The sequence below is a fragment of the Trichechus manatus genome, unplaced genomic scaffold (genome assembly GCF_000243295.1).
Source record: "Trichechus manatus latirostris isolate Lorelei unplaced genomic scaffold, TriManLat1.0 scaffold00076, whole genome shotgun sequence".
Taxonomy (NCBI): Eukaryota; Metazoa; Chordata; class Mammalia; order Sirenia; family Trichechidae; genus Trichechus; species Trichechus manatus.
In genome coordinates this window covers 7,166,035-7,182,422 of record NW_004444012.1, presented here as the reverse complement: position 1 = coordinate 7,182,422, position 16,388 = coordinate 7,166,035, and the positions used below count along the sequence as shown (strand labels likewise).

The following is a 16,388-nucleotide window of genomic DNA, read 5'->3' as shown; positions in this document are numbered from 1 at the left end:
TCACCTAATGGCTAAGATCCTGACCTTAAAATCCATTGGTCCTGGTTTCAACTTGTTACATCCCTTTTTTCTGTGTGTAAACTTTTTCTTGAGTGTTCATAATACTGGTCTCATACAACATTGCTCTTTTGTGATTGACTTATTTCACTCAGTACAATGACCTCCAGATTCATCCATGTTGTGAGATGTTTCACGGATTCATCATTGTTCCTCATTGTTGTGTAGTATTCCATTGTGTGTATGTACTGTACTTTGTTTATCCATTCATCTGCTGAAGGGCACTTATTTGTTTGCATCTTTTTGCTATTGTGAATAATGCTGCAATGAACATGGGTGTGCATATATCTATCCCTGTGACGGATCTTATTTTTCTAGATATATTCCTAGGAGTGGGATTGCTGGATTTTTTGGTATTTCTATTTCTAGCTTTTTAAAGAGACGCCATATTATTTCCACAGTGGTTGTTACCATTTTACATTCTCACCTGCAATGCATAAGAGTTCCAATCTCCCCACAACCTCTCCAACATTTGTTATTTTCTGTTTTTCTTCTTTTAGTGCTTGTAGTTGTTAGTATTTGGATCAGGATTGCATTGTATTTGTAAATAACTTTGGGTAGAATCATCATTTTCACAATGTTGAGTCTACCTATCCATGAGCATGGTATGTTTTTCCATTGATGTAGATCTCTTTTGGTTTCTTGCAGTAGTGTTTTGTAGTTTTCTTTGTATAGGTCTTTCACTACCCTGGTTAGATTTATTCCTAAGTATTTTATATTTTCAGGGGCTACTAAAAATGATATTGTTTTCCTGATTTCCTTTTCATCGTTCTCTTTATTGTTGTATAGGAATCCAACTGATTTTTTGTATATTTATCTTGTATCCTGGTACTCTGCTGAATCTTTCTATTAGTTCCAGTAGTTTTCCTGTGGAATCTTTGGGAGTCTCTAGGTATAGTATCATATCATCTGTGAATAGGATAGTTTTACTTCTTCCTTTCCCATTTGGATATCCTTTACTTCTTTTTCTTGCCTTATTGCTCTAGCTAGGACTTCCAGCACAGTGTTAAACAGGAGTGGTAATAAAGGGCATCCTGGTCTTGTTCCTGTTCTCATGGGGAATATTTTCAGCCTCTCTCTGTTTAGATTGATATTGGCTGTCGGTTTTGTATGTTGTTGTTGTTAGATACTGTTGAGTCAGTTTCGACTCATAGCGACCCTATGTAAAACAGAATAAAACACTGCCCTTTCCTGAACCATCTTCACAATCATTGTGATGTTTGAGCACATTGTTGCAGCCACTGTGTCAATCCATCTCATTGAGGGTCTTCCTCTTTTTCACTGACCCTCTACTTTACCAAGCATGATGTCCTTCTTCCAGGACTATTCCCTCCTGATAACATGTCAAAAATCTGTGAGACAGAGTCTCCTCATCCTTGCTTCTAAAGAACATTCTGGCTGTACTTCTTCCAAGACAGATTTGTTTGTTCTTTTGGCACTCCATGGTATATTCAATATTCTTGGCCCAAGACCAAAATTAAAAAATGTCAATTCTTCAATCTTCCTTATTCACTGGTAGCTTTCACATGCATAAGATGTGATTGAACACACCCTGGCTTGGGTCAGGCACACTTTAGTCTTCAAGGTGACATCTTTGCTTTTCAACACTTTAAAGAGGTCTTTTGCAGCAGATTTGCCCAGTGCAATGTGTCATTTGATATCTTGACTGCTGCTTCCATGGGCATTGATTGTGGATACAAGCAAAATGAAATCCTTGACAACTTCAATCTTTTCTCTGTTTATCATGATGTTGCTTATTGATCCAGTTGTGAGGATATTTGTTCTCTTTATGTTGAGGTGTAATCCATACTAAAGGCTGTGGTCTTTGATCTTCATCAGTAGTGCTTTAAGTCTTCACTTTTAGCAAGCAGGGTTGTGTCATCTGCATAATGCAGTTGTCAGCCAGTCATCCTCCAATCCTGATGTCCCATTCTTCTTCATGTAGTCCAGCTTCTCAGATTATTTGCTCAGTATACAGACTGAATAAGTATGGTGAAAGGATACAACCCGGACACACAGCTTTCCTGACTTTAAACTACACGGTATCCCCTTGTTCTGTTCAAATGACTGACTCTTGACCTATGTACAGGTTCCTCATGAGCACAATTAAGTGCTCTGGAATTCCCATTCTTCACAGTGTTATCCATAATTTGTTGTGATCCACACAGTCGAATGCCTTTGCATAGTCAATAAAACACAGGTAAACATCTTTCTGGTATTCTCTCCTTTCAGCCAGGATCCATTGGACATCAACAATGATATCCTTCATTCCACATCCTCTTCTGAATCCAGCCTGAATTTCTGGCAGTTCCCTGTTGAAGCATTGCTGCAACCATTTTTGAATGATCTTCAGCAAAATTTTACTTGCATATGATATTAATGATATTGTTTGATAATTTCTGCATTCTGTTGTATCATCTTTCTTTGGAATAGGCATAAATGTGGATCTCTTCCAGTCAGTTGGCCAGGTAGCTGTATTCTAAATTTCTTTGCATAGATAAGTCAGTACTTCTAGCACTGTTTCTGTATAGACATCCTTTACTATGTTGAGGAATTTTCCTTTTATTCCTATTTTATTGAGAGTTTTTATCATGAATGAGTTTTGGGCTTTATCAGATGCCTTTTCTGTGTCAGTTGAGATGATCATATGATTTATTTTCTTTTGTTCTATTTATGTGGTTTGCATTGATTGGTTTTCTAATGTTGAACCCATCCTTGCATAACTGGTATGAAACCCTCTTGGTCATGGTGTATTATTTTTTGATACGATGCAGAATTCTATTGGCTAGAATTCTGTTGAGAATTTTTGCATCTATATTCTTTTTTTTTTGTGTGTGTGTGTGTGTGTGTTTGCCTAGCTTTGGTAACAGGATTATGCTGGCTTCATAGAATGAAATAGTTTGAGCAGTTCTGGTGTGAACTCTTCTCTGAATGTTTAGTAGAATTCTCCAATGAAGCTGTCAGGGCCAGGGCTTTTTTTGTTGGGAGTTTTTTTTTTTTTTATTACTGCTTCAACCACTAATCTTGTTATGAATCTGTTCAGATTTTCTATCTCAGCTTGTGTTAGTTTAGGTAGGTAGTATGTTAGGTAGGGTTAGGGTTATAAATTTGTCTATATCCTCTAGGTTCTCAAATTTGTTGAAGTATAATTTTTCGCAGTATTCTGTTATGATCCTTTTTATTTCACTTGGATCTGTTGCAATATTCCCCATCTCATTTCCTACTTGCGTAATTTGCTTCATCTCCTGATTTTGTTGTTGTTGGTTTTGGTCAGTTTGGCTAATGGTTTGTTGATTTTGTTGATCTTTTCAAAGAACCAACTTTTGGTCTCATTGATTCTTTCAATTGTTTTTCTGTTATCTATTTCATTTATTTCTGCTCTAATCTTTTATTATTCCCTTTTTCTGGTGGCTGTGGACTTCTTTTGCTGCTCTCTTTCTATTTGTTCAAGTTGTAGGGCTAACATTTTGATTTGTCCTGTTCTTTTTTGATGTGTGCTTTTATTAATAGAAATTGATCTCTGAGCACTACCTTTGCTATGTCCCAAAGGTTTTGGTATGATGTGTTTTCATTCTCATCTGATTCTAGGATTTCTTTTTTATTCTCTCTTTGATTTCTTCTATTTCCCAGTTGTTTTTAAGCAAGGTGTTATACAGTTTCCATATATTTGATTTTTTTCCTTGCTCTTCCTGTTATTGATTTCTACTTTTATGGCATTTTAATGAGAGAGAATGCTTTGTATTACTTGGATGTTTTGGATTTTATTGAGGGTTGCTTTGTTTCCTAAAGTGTAGTCAATTCTGGAGAACGTTCCATGTGTGTTGGAAAAGAATGTATACTTGTTGCTGTTGGGTGGAGTGTTTTATATAAGTCTATGAGGTCAAACTGGTTGATTATAGCCTTTAGATCTTCTGCATCTTTGTTGAGTTTCTTTCCGGATGTTCTGTCCTTTACCAAGAGTGGTGTGTTGAAAACTACTATTATTGTGGAACTGTCTCTTTCTCTTTTCAGTGTTGTTAGAGATTGTTTTATGTATTTTGGAGCCCCGTCATTGGGTACACAGATATTTATTAAAGTTATGTCTTCTTGATGGATTGTCTCTTTAATCATTATATAATGTCCTTCCTTATCTTTTATAGTGGATTTTGTCTTAAAGTATATTTTATCTGAGGTCAGTATTGCCATTCCTGCCCTTTTTTAGTTAGTGTTTTCTTGATATATTTTTTCCAGCATTTGATTTTTAACATATTTATGTCTTTGTGTCTAAGGTGTTTGTTTGGTAGACAGCATACTGATGAGTAGTGTTTTTTTAATCCATTCTGCCACTCTTTGTCTCTTTACAGGTGCATTTAAGCCATTTACATTCAATGTGATTATCAATAGGTATGAGTTTATTGCTGTCATATTGTTGTGCATTTTTTTCTTTTCTTTTCTTTCTTTTTTTTTTTGTGGTGCTGACATTTTCTTTGTTCCTCTTACTTTCCTGTGCTGATTTCATTTTGTTTGTGGATTTTCTTTTCATTTCTTTCATTGTTATAGATTTTGTGTTTACTGAGACTATGTTTTGCATCTTTTTTATTTTGATGAGTAGATTTATTAACTTTCTTTGTGGTTACCTCCAAATTTACCCCTATCTTCCTAAGTTTGAACCAGTCTTTTATTACTTGATATTGCTTTGACTTCCACTCCAGCTGAAAGTTCTATATGTATACTGTTTATTCCCCCTTTTATTGTCTTAACATTATCATCATTTACAGATTGGCATCTCTGTTTCTCTGTTTTAAGTCCTTTAGCTTTGTTTTATTATTGAGAGTTCTTTACCTAGGTTGGTATCTGGCTGATGCTGTCCTGTGTCCCAGACTCCAGTTGTTGTCTAATGTTGTTGGCTCTCTAACTGAAGAACATACTTTAACATTTCTTGTAAGTTTGGTTTGGTTTTTATGAATGCCCTTAATTTCTGTTTATCTTGAAATGTCCTAATTTTGCCATAGTATTTGAGAGAGTTTTTCAGGATATATTATTCTTGGTTGGCAGTTTTTTTTTTTTTTCTTTTGAGGTTTTATGTATGTCATCCCATTGCTTTCTTGCCTGCATAGGTTCTGCTGAGTAACCAGAGCTTAGTCTTCTTGTTTCCTTTGTAAGTGACTTTTTGTTTGTCTTGAGCTGCTCTCAGGATTCTTTCTTTGTCTTTGGTAAATGTGATTATGATATGTCTTGGTGACTTTCTTTTGGGGTCTATCCTACATGGGATTCATTGAGATTCTGAGATGGTCAGCTTTTTGTCTTTCATGATATTTGAGAAGTTTTCTGAAAGCAAATCTGCAACAATCTTTTCTGTGTTTTCCATTTTCTCCTCCTGTTTTGGAACTTTGATCATGTGCAAATTTTTGCACTTGATTGTGCCCTACATAATTCTTAGTTTTTTTTAATTTTTCTTCATTTTCTCCGATATTTCCTCAAAAAAGTGGCAACAGTGCCTTCTGTTGTTTCAAATTTGCTCCTAAAACCTTCTATTGAGTTGTCCATCTCTGAAATTATGTGGTTGATCTTTTGGATTTCCAGTTGCTGTTTTTGTATGATTGCTAATCATTTATTTATTTTGACATTTTGTTCTTGTCTTTGTGTTTTCCTTGATTTTGTCTATGTTTCCATTGTTTTTGTCTGTTTTCCATGATTTTGTCTATTTTTTCCTTGGTTTTGTCTGTGTTTTCCTTGATGTCTTTCCTAATCTCTTAGAGAGCCCTAAATATTAGTCTTTTGAATTCCATATCAAGTCGTTACAATGCCTTTTCTTCTACTGGAAAGTTATCTGATTCTTTATTTTGGTCACTTGCAGGAGCCATCTTGTTCTGCTTTTTTATACGTTTTGATATCGTCTGCTGTCTCTGAGACATTAAGGTATTATTTCCTCTGTTTATTGATTGTATGTTCGTTGGTTTAATCCTGCTTTTTTTTGTTTTAGTATGTTAGGGCAGTTGGGCCATGTGTGCTTTGTTGCTTGATAGTCTGTGGTCACAACAGCTCCCATCATTTTATCTTAGTAGGCTGGATGCATCAGGAAGGGTGAGCCTGCTTCGCTGTACACTAGTTTGGTGAGGTGGATGAGGGTGGACTGAATGTGTGCTCTCTGTCTCCTGATGTCGGCCCAGAGATGTGGGAGTGTTCACAGCCCCTTGCCAGATGGGAGGGGGTGTCAGACAGGGAGTAGTATGGGTTCAATTCCCACTGTCAGCAGTTGGTTGAGTGGCAAGAGGGGATGGGTAGTATGGTCCTGGTGTAGTGGTGGGCCCGAGTGCCAGGGGCCAGTGGGGAGTGGAAGTGGTGGCATATTGGGCTAGGTGGGAGTGAAAAAGAAAGAAAAAAAAGCAGCACAGTGTGAGCCAGTGGGTGGGGGCTGGGCGGATCTGGGGGCCAGTGGGAAATGGGTGGTGTCATACAGGGTGGGTGTTCCATCTCCTGTTGGGAGCTTCATGAAATTTCCTTCCTGTACTCCCTGTCCAGGGTCACTGTTGGCTGTGTTTCAAGATGGCAACACTATGCTGTGTTAGTTGGCAGGGGACCTCCACTCTGTATCTCTCCTCATTCTCTGTTTTCCATCAGTTTCTTCTTCTATTTGGTGTTTGACCTAGTTCTTTATCCCTTCATTTGTTGCTCAGGTTTCCAGGACTGACATCTGTATCTGTTTTGCTTAGTTTTTCAGGTCTTGCTGCAGAGGGATTGCATGGTGCATCTGTCTACAGCGCCATGCTGGTTTCACCTCCTCTCTGCCAATTTTTGTAGTTATGTTCTGTAGATCATATCTTTTGAACACAGACTGTACTAATATATTTAACTTTTTTGAAGCTTTAATTATAGCAATTTGTATTTATATGTCTAAACTAGTAACGAGACACGTTGCATATAATTTAAATATTTTTGAGAATTCAGATTCATTGTAATAAACATAAGCTATTGCACTGTGTTAAAATTTAATTACCTAGTAATTACAGAAGTAATTTCTTTCATTGCATTTCAAACCTACTATAAATCCCATTTCTAATCACTGTCTTCCTCAAATAGCATTTTGGTACAGCACAAAGGTGCTACTGAGTGCTGGCTTGTCCCTCACAGTAGTTTTCTACTTTTCTTAAGTCAATTGCCACCTCCTCTGTCTTCTCCCATCATTGTCAAAGTATCAGTGGTCCACTTTCTCTTTTCTAATCTTTACTATTTTTGCTTTCTAATGATTGGCTATTTTCTCCCCCATGTCTTTACTTTTCTTCCTTATTGTACGCACCTCCTCTCCCCCTCCTCCACACTTCCTCCTTCCTGCTTTTATGCTAGTGCCTTTTGGCTTCTGTAGCCAACACCAGTTATTAGCAATCTGTTTTGTTTTGTTTTTCCTTTGTGGTTAGTATAATGACCAATAACATCATCTTTTTTGTTTCTAATATTTGGCTCATCGGCTATTTTCAGCATAAGGGCTGCTGATCAGTGGTTTTGAATTAAAAAAACAAAACAAACAAAACAAAAACCTCAGGATTTAGATGTTTGAGATTATCAGAAATCAGAATGAGGCATTATATGTAACAAAGGGAAACAGTATCATACTTTGTCTTGAGAAAAATTCTCAAATTAATTTCCATACAATGTTTCTTGGCTTTCATATTACAGGGTATTTTTGTCTTTGGTTTTTCTAATATCCAACCTAATGTATTCTAGAGGATTCACTAAACGTTTATTTTCCTCATCATTTCATATCTCTCCATTTCTCTCTGTCTCTCTCTCTCTCTCTCTCCTTCAAACACACACACTCATACTTCAATGCAGTGGTCTATTTGGAGAAGAATAAAGTGGAAAGAAGGGGAAAAAAACAATTGGGAAAATATCTATTAGGATGCAAAGTAGAGACAAAACAGACACATTACTCAATTAAGAATTATTTGGCTATATATATATATATATATATATATATCAGGGTGATCACAGTTCACTTCTAAATTTCTTCCCAACCACTTCTGCAAAACTGCTTGCTACTACATTACCCTGAATTTACTATTTGCCTCCATCTACTTTCCCATAAATTTACTTTCTTATGTCCACTTGGATTTTATGGTATCTAACTGCTTAGATATTCATTTCCTTTGTTTTCCTGATTCTCAAGAGACCTCCATTATGATATTTGGTTACATAATTATTCTCCAACAAGACTAGTAAGCTATTAGATATAGTACCAATTTGTGTCTATGGATGGAGTGTGATGGATTTTTAAAAATGTTTTATATCTGCTTTGCTCTGAAAATGGTTACAGTATAGTTCTCTAGAAGTTTTTTTTTTTTTTTTAATACGAAAAGACGTTTAATTTACTTTGAAAGGTCAGTGGACAGAAAGACAAACAGAAATTGTTGTTACTGTAAAGTGATGTGTAAATATTTAGGAAAAAAAAAAACACCAGTAGGTCTAGTAAGTGCCAGGTCGACTTCTGTGTATTCAGTATTGTCTTTGCTTATATAAAACCATTATCACTTATAGTATATAGTTAAACAAGAATCTTTTAAGAAATAATGTCTTAAAATAGATGCTGAAGCCTCTTTAGAAACACAATTGCCTGGAAGAGAATATCACAATCAAGAGAAAAAGTCTAAAAAATAGTTTAGTGATATTCTGAAGTTTAAAATATGATCCCACTGGTTATGTAATAGCATTCTTTTTTTTACTGTACTTTAGATGAAGGTTTAAGAATAGTTTCTCATCAAACAGTTAGTACACATATTGTTTTATGACAATGGTTAACAACCCCATGACATGTCAACATTGTCCCTTCTCAACCTTTCATTCCCTATTACCAGCTTTCCTGTCCCCTCCTGCCTTCTAGTCCTTGTCCCTGGACTGTTGTGCCCCATTAGTCTCACTTTGTTTTATGGGGTTGTCTTATCTTTGACTGAACAGTGAATCTCGGGAGTGACTTCATTGCTGAGCTAAAAGGGTGTCCGGAGGCCTGTAATAGCATTCTTTTGTCTAGATACAGTTATTTAGAACATGTGTCTCTATTTAAATAAGTTTGATCAAGTAAATTAAATTTCAACAATCACTGGTTGGAGAATATAGAAAAATAAATATTTCCAATTAACTTCTCCATGTATATTTTTCACTTTTCAGACTCTTTGGCATCAGTATCACCTGCAGTGAACTTAAAAATACAGATCCCAGTTTTACCCTAACCCTGCTGACCTTGAACCTTTAGGGTGGGACCTGTGAATGTTTATTTTTAACCTATTTCCAGAGAGAATTCTTATGGAACCATCCAAGCACCAACCCTCAGGGTTTAGGGATTAATGACTGGATTCCAAAGGGGATGTGCTGAAATACTAGACATGAAAAATCAGAATGGCTTCTCTGTCCATATACCATTGCACCACCCACCCCATCCCTACACACACTCCCACCCCATGCAAAATATATAAATACATGTGATGGCTGTGTATGCCTGAGGGGAAAGGAACTGAGCTCAACTGGAATACCCACCTCCTATCAGCTCCAATTACAGAAATAGCTGTGTATAAATATCCTGTCCCAAATGCATTTGACCCACCAAAGCTGGGTTTACTTTTCCAGTTGAAGTCCTCAAAGGGACTGTGCTTAGGCAAGTTTGCTTTGCTTTCAGTGTATTATGGTCCCTCTGTCTCAAGGATATTTCCTGGGCTTGGCTTCCCCAATAGCATTTCAGTCCCCCTCTTTTGCTCTCCTTCCATCTTCCTTAGGCCATTCCAGAATCCTGGACTGAAAAGCACCCATTCTGCTCAGGAACACAGTCCCTGTTTATTTGTAGACCTCCCTGGAAAACAATCTCTATTAATTACATGTTGGATGGACACAGGGAACAGTGGGAGTGAGTATGCTTAGTCTTTTCTAACCAACCTGGTTCTTTTTCCCAAGGAAGATTAAAAAAAAAAATAGACTACTGTTTCATGATTTCAGTTCGACATTTTGATTTGGTATAAACAGGAGAGAAAGGTGAACAGAAGAGCAGTAAGCTGCAGTTAGCTTGGAGACTCTCTTCTCTTTGGTTTTCATTGGTCAGGGACATTGTCTGAGGAGTTTTTTATGGACCAGGCTGCACAGTAGCCAGGCCTGTCGCTCTCTCTATTGTCTTTCCTTCCCACTCAGGTACTATTCAGAGCCTCACTGAGTTACTGTCTCCAGGGCCTTTGTTCACTCTAATGAGAAAGAAGGTTAGAACAAATTTGCAATACAAAGATTTAGTTCAGAATCACTTCTACTTCTACATAGATGCAAGCATTTTAGCAGCAGCTCATTTTAACTCATGTTACTGGGAAAGAGATGTTATGAAGGATGGTAATGAGTCATGTTTCCCAGGCAAAAGGCTGCTCTAGGTCAATGGACAGGCAGGAGGTGGGCAATCTCCAGCCGGCGGGGGGCAGCCCTGATATCACAAGCCCAGTAGAGCTGGCTCCCAGCTGCCCTGATGGCCACTCAAAGAGGGCAGAGCTTTTTCTCATTTGGCCCAACTTCAAGGGGACTTGTAGCTGGAATTCTCAAGGCTGGCCATATCACTTTGGACAGATTTGATAGCTAGCCTCAATTTTGACTCACTATTTTTAAAAAAAGGGAATATATTTAATTGGTCATAAAGCAGTTTTAGGCCATCTAGCTACAAAAGTAACTTTTGTATTCAATACTTATATGCTGCACACAAGCTTAAGCTCCAATTTATAGATTCAGGGGAAGAAGCAGACATTATGTTGCAGGGACAAGAGCTAGGACACAGCTCTGGATTCCACTCACTTCCTCGCTTAACTGTAACCTGAGAGAATCTCTGTTCTCACAGTGGCTGCACTAACATTAAAAACAAAGGGCAGCGGGGCAGAGTCAACATGGCACTATAGACAGAAGCGCCACGCCATCCCTCCACAGCAAAGACCTGAAAAACTAAGTAAAACAGATACAAATGTCAATCCTGGAACCCTAAGCATCAAATGAAGATAAAGAACTCATCCAAGTACTGAATGGAATAAGAAACTGAGAGAGAATAGAGAAAGAGGAGAGCTACAGAGTGGAGGTCCTCTATTAGCTAACGTAACACGGATTTGCCATCTTGGGCCCCTCAGCCACCAAGAACAGCAGGGAAGGCAGCTTCACAGAGCTCCCAGGAGGAGACACAGCACCTGGTAACCAGGGCTACATGCTTTCCCACCCACCACCCTTCCTTCCCCTGCACGACCTCCACTGCTTTCCATCAGGCCACGGTCCCTTGGCCGGGGAGACATCGGCTCCTTGCCGCTTAATTCACCCTGCCCCTTCCGGCTGGCTCCTTCAGTGCCATTTTTTTGTTGCTGTTGTTGCTTTTTTGGCTTCTTTCGGTTTCTTCTCTCTCTCTCATCTCTTTCATTTCTCATAAACACCTGGCACTGTCTGCCATCTCCACTCCTTCTTGACAGGCTGAGCAGTGCCACTTGGCTGGGGAAATACTTCCTCAGTCCACACTACCAACCCAGTGGGCTCCCTCAGGGAATTTTTTTTTCCCCCTCGGTTTCTTGCCTCTCTCCCTTCTTTTCTTTCCATTCTCCTGAACACCTGGTGCCGTGTGTCATCTCCACTCCTTCTAGACTGGCTGTGCAGCGCTGCTTGGCTGGTGAGCACTTCCCCGGTCCACATCACCATGCCAGTGGGCTCCCTCAGCACATTTTTCTTCTTCTTTTTTTTCAGTTTCTTATTTCTCTCTACCTTCCTTCCTTTCCTTTTTCCTGCCCATATAGCCACGTGTGCCTACTCTGCCCTTTCTTAATGGGCTGGGCCACACTGCCTGGCTAGAAAGTCTCAGTAAAAACAAAATCTACAAAAATGAAACAAAAAAACACAAACAAAAGGAATTCCGCACAGGAGAGTAAGAGGAACAAAGAAAACATCAGCACCCCAAAAAAGCACTACAAAATGGCAGCAATAAGCTCACACCTATCCATGATCACACTGAATGTGAACGGCCTAAATGCACCCATAAATAGAGAGTGACAGAATGGATTTAAAAAAAGGACCCATCAATATGCTGTCTACAAGAGACACACCTTAGAAACAAAGAGATAAATTTATTAAAAATCAAAGGATGGAAAAAATATATCAGGCAAACAACTACCAAAAAAGAGCAGGAATGGCAATAATAATCTCAGATAAAATATACTTTAAAACAAAGTCCACTATAAAGGACAAAGAAGGGCACTATATAATGATTAAAGGAACAATCCATCATTAAGACATAACCATAATAAATATCTACACACCCAATGACAGGGCTCCAAAATACATAAACCAAAGTCAAACAACACTGAAAAGAGAAATTGACAGTTCCACAATAATAGTAGGAGATTTCAACACACCACTCCCGGTAAAGAACAGAATATCTAGAAAGAAACTCAGCAAAGATACAGAAGATCTAAAGGCCACAATCAACCAAGTTGATCTCATAGACATATATAGAACACTCCACAGAAGAGCAGCAAATTACATATTCTTTTCCAAGGCACACAGAATGTTCTCCAGAATAGACCACATATTAGGCCACAAAGCAACCCTCAACAAAATCTAAAACGTTGAGATAATACAAAGTATCTTCTCTGATCACAATGCCATCAAAGTAGAAATTGATAACAGGAAGAGCAAGGAAAAGAAAATTAAATACGTGGAAACTGAATAACACCCTGATTAAAAACCACTGGGTAATAGAAGAAACTGAAGATGGAATCAAAAAATTCCTAGAATCAAATGAGAATGAAAATACATCATACGAAAACCTTTGGGACACAGCAAAGGCAGTGCTCACAGGTCAATTTATAGCAATACATCAAAAAAGAAGAAAGGGACAAAATCAAAGCATTACCTACACAACTCAAACAAATAGAAAGAGAACAGCAAAAGAAGTCCACAGCCACCAGAAGAAAGGAAATAATAAAGATGACAGAAGAAATAAATGAAATAGAGAATAGAAAAACAGTACAAAAAATCAACAAACCTAAAAGTTGGTTCTTTGAAAGGAACAACAAGATTGACAAACCATTGGCAAAACTGACAAAAGAAAAACAGAAGACGATGCAAATAACCCAAATAAGAAATAAAACGGGGGACATTACAACAGACCCAACTGAAATAAAAAGGATAATAACAGAGTACAATGAAAAACTATATTCCAAAAATTTGAAAACTTAGAGGAAATGGACAAATTTCTAGAAAGACACTGCTTACCCAAATTAACACTAACTGAAGTTGAAAATCTGAACAGAGCCATAATAAGAGAAGAGATTGAAAAGGTAATTAAAAAAAAAAAAACTCCCAATTAAAAAAAAAAAGCCCTGGCCCAGATGGCTTCACTGGAGAATTCTACAAAACCTTCAGAGAAGAGCTTACACCAGTGCTACTCAAACTATTTCAGAACATAGAAAAGGAAGGGATACTTCCAAATTCATTCTATGAAGCCAGCATAACCATGATACCAAAACCAGGCAAAGACACCACAAAAAAGAAGATGACAGACCAAAATCTCATGAATATACATGTAAAAATTCTCAACAAAATTCTAGCCAACAGAATTCAGCATCATATCAAAAAAATAATACACCACAACCAAGTGAGATTCATACCAGGTATGCAAGGATGGTTGAACATTAGAAAATCGATCAAAATAATCTACCTCATAAATAAAAGGAAAGAAAAGAATCACATGATAATCTCAATTGATGCAGAAAAGGCATTCAACAAAGTCCAACACCCATTCTTGATAAAAACTCTCAATAAAATAGGTACAGTAGGGAAATTCCTTAACATAATAAATGGCATCAACACAAAACTAACAGCCAACATCGTTCTTAATGGAGAGAGGCTGAAAACATTCCCCTTAAGAAAAGGAACAAGACAAGGATGCCCTTTATCACCACTCCTATTCAACACTGTGCTCGAAGCCCTCGCTAGAGCAGTAAGGCAAGAAGAAAAAATAAAGGGCATCCAAACTGGTAAGGAAGAAGTAAAACTGTCCCTATTTACAGATGATATGATACTGCACATAGAAAACACAAAAGACTCCACGAGAAAACTATTGGAACTAAAAAATTAAGCAGAGTAGCACGATATAAGATAAACATACAAAAATCAGTTGGATTCCTATACACCAATAAAGAGGACAACGAAAAGGAAATCAGAAAAACAAGACCATTTATAATAGGCCCTAAAAAAAAAAAAAATACTTAGGAATAATTCTAACCAAGGATGTAAAAGACCTATACAAAGAAAACTACAAAACACTACTGCAAGAAACCAAAAGAGATATACATAAATGGAAAAACCCACCATGCTCATGGATAGGCAGATTCAACATTGTGAAAATGTCAATTCTACCCAAAGCAATCTACAAATACAATGCAACCCCAATTCAAATACCAACTGCATTCTTTAACAAGATGGAAAAACTAATTATTAACTTTATATGGAAAGGGAAGAGGCCCTGGATAAGTAAAGCACTATTGAAGACGAATAAAGTAGGAGGACTCACACTACCTGACCTCAGAAACTACTATTCAGCTATGGTAGTCAAAACAGCTTGGTACTGGTACAATGACAGATACGTTGACCAATGGAAGACGAATGAGAACCCAGACATAAATCTATCTACCTACAGTCACCTGATCTTCAACAAAGACCCAAAGTCCATCAAATGGGGAAAAGACAATCTCTTTAACAAATGGTGCTGGCAAAACTGATGTCTATCTGCAAAAAAATGAAACAGGATCCATACCTCACACCATACACAAAAACTAATTCAAAATGAACCAAAGACCTAAATATAAAACCCAAAACTATAAAGATTATTAAAGAAAAAATAGGGTCAATGCTAGAGGCCCTAATACGCGGCATTAACAGGATACAATCCATAACTAACAATACACAAACACCAGAAGATAAGCTAGATAACTGGGATCTTCTAAAAGTTAAACACTTATGCTCATCAAAAGACTTCACCAAAGGAGTAAAAAGAGAACATACATATGGGGAAAAAAAAATTGGCTATGACAAATCCGACAAAGATCTAATCTCTAAAATCTACAGGAAAATTCAATACCTCTACAACAAAAAGACAAATAATCCAATTAAAAAATGGGCAAAGGATATGAACAGACACTTCACCAAAGAAGATGTTCAAGTGGCTAACAGACACAAGAGGAAACGCTCGCGATCACTGGCCATTAGAGAAATGTACATCAAAACTACAATGAGATACCATCTCACCCTGCCATTACTGGCATGAATCAAAAAAACAGAAAATAACAAATGCTGGAGAGGCTGTGGGGAGATTGGAACTCTTATGCACTGTTGGTGGGAATGCAAAATGGTAAACCATTTTGAAAAACTATATGGCACTTTCTTAAAAAGCTAGAAATAGAAATACCATAAGATCCAGTAATCTCACTCCTAGGAATAGATCTTAAGGGAAATAAGAGCCATCACACGAACAGACATATGCACACTCATGTTCACTGCAGCATTGTTCACAACAGCAAAAAGATGGAAACAACAGATGAATGGATAAACAAACTATGATACATACACACAGTGGAAAACTACAAAACAATAAAGAATAATGATGAATCTGCGAAGCATCTCACAACATGTATGAATCTGGAGGGCATTATGCTGAGTGAAATAAATCAATCACAAAAGGACAAATATTGTATGAGATCACTACTATAAAAACTCATGAAAAGATTTACACACAAAAAGAAATACTCTTTGATGGTTACGAGGGAGGGGAGGGATAGGGAGGGAAAACCACTAAACAGACGATAGATAAGTGGTAACTATGGTGAAGGGTGAGACAGTACACAATACTGGGGAAGCCAGCACACCTTGTGCAAGGCAAGGTCACAGAAGCTCCATAGACACATCCAAACTCCCTGATGGACCAAATTACTGGGCTGAAGGTTGTGGGAACCATGGTCTAGCTCAACTGGCATAAAATAGTTTATAAAGAAAATGTTCTACATTCTACTTTGATGAGTAGCGTCTGGGGTCTTAAAAGCTTGTGAGTGGCCGTTTAAGATATTCCACTGGTCTCACCCTGTCTGGCGCAAGGGAGAATGAAGAAAACTGAAGACACTTGTGAAAGATCAGTCCAAAGGACTAATGGACCACAAGTACCACAGCCTCCACCAGATTGATTCCAGTGCAACTAAACGGCTCCCAGCTACCACTGCTGACTGCTCTGACAGGGATCACAACAGAGGGTCCTGGAGAGGGCTGGAGAAAAATGTAAAACAAAATTCTAACTCACAAAAAAAAAAAGACCAGATTTA

The 16,388-nt window shown here is 37.6% G+C and overlaps 1 long non-coding RNA gene across 2 annotated transcripts in view; it reads right to left on the bottom strand.

Annotated features, from left to right (window-relative positions):
- The window catches only part of LOC111821299 (uncharacterized), a 284,239-nt gene that overhangs the window by 86,116 nt on the left and 181,735 nt on the right, over positions 1 to 16,388 (bottom strand). The gene's annotated exons all lie outside the window — the stretch shown is intronic.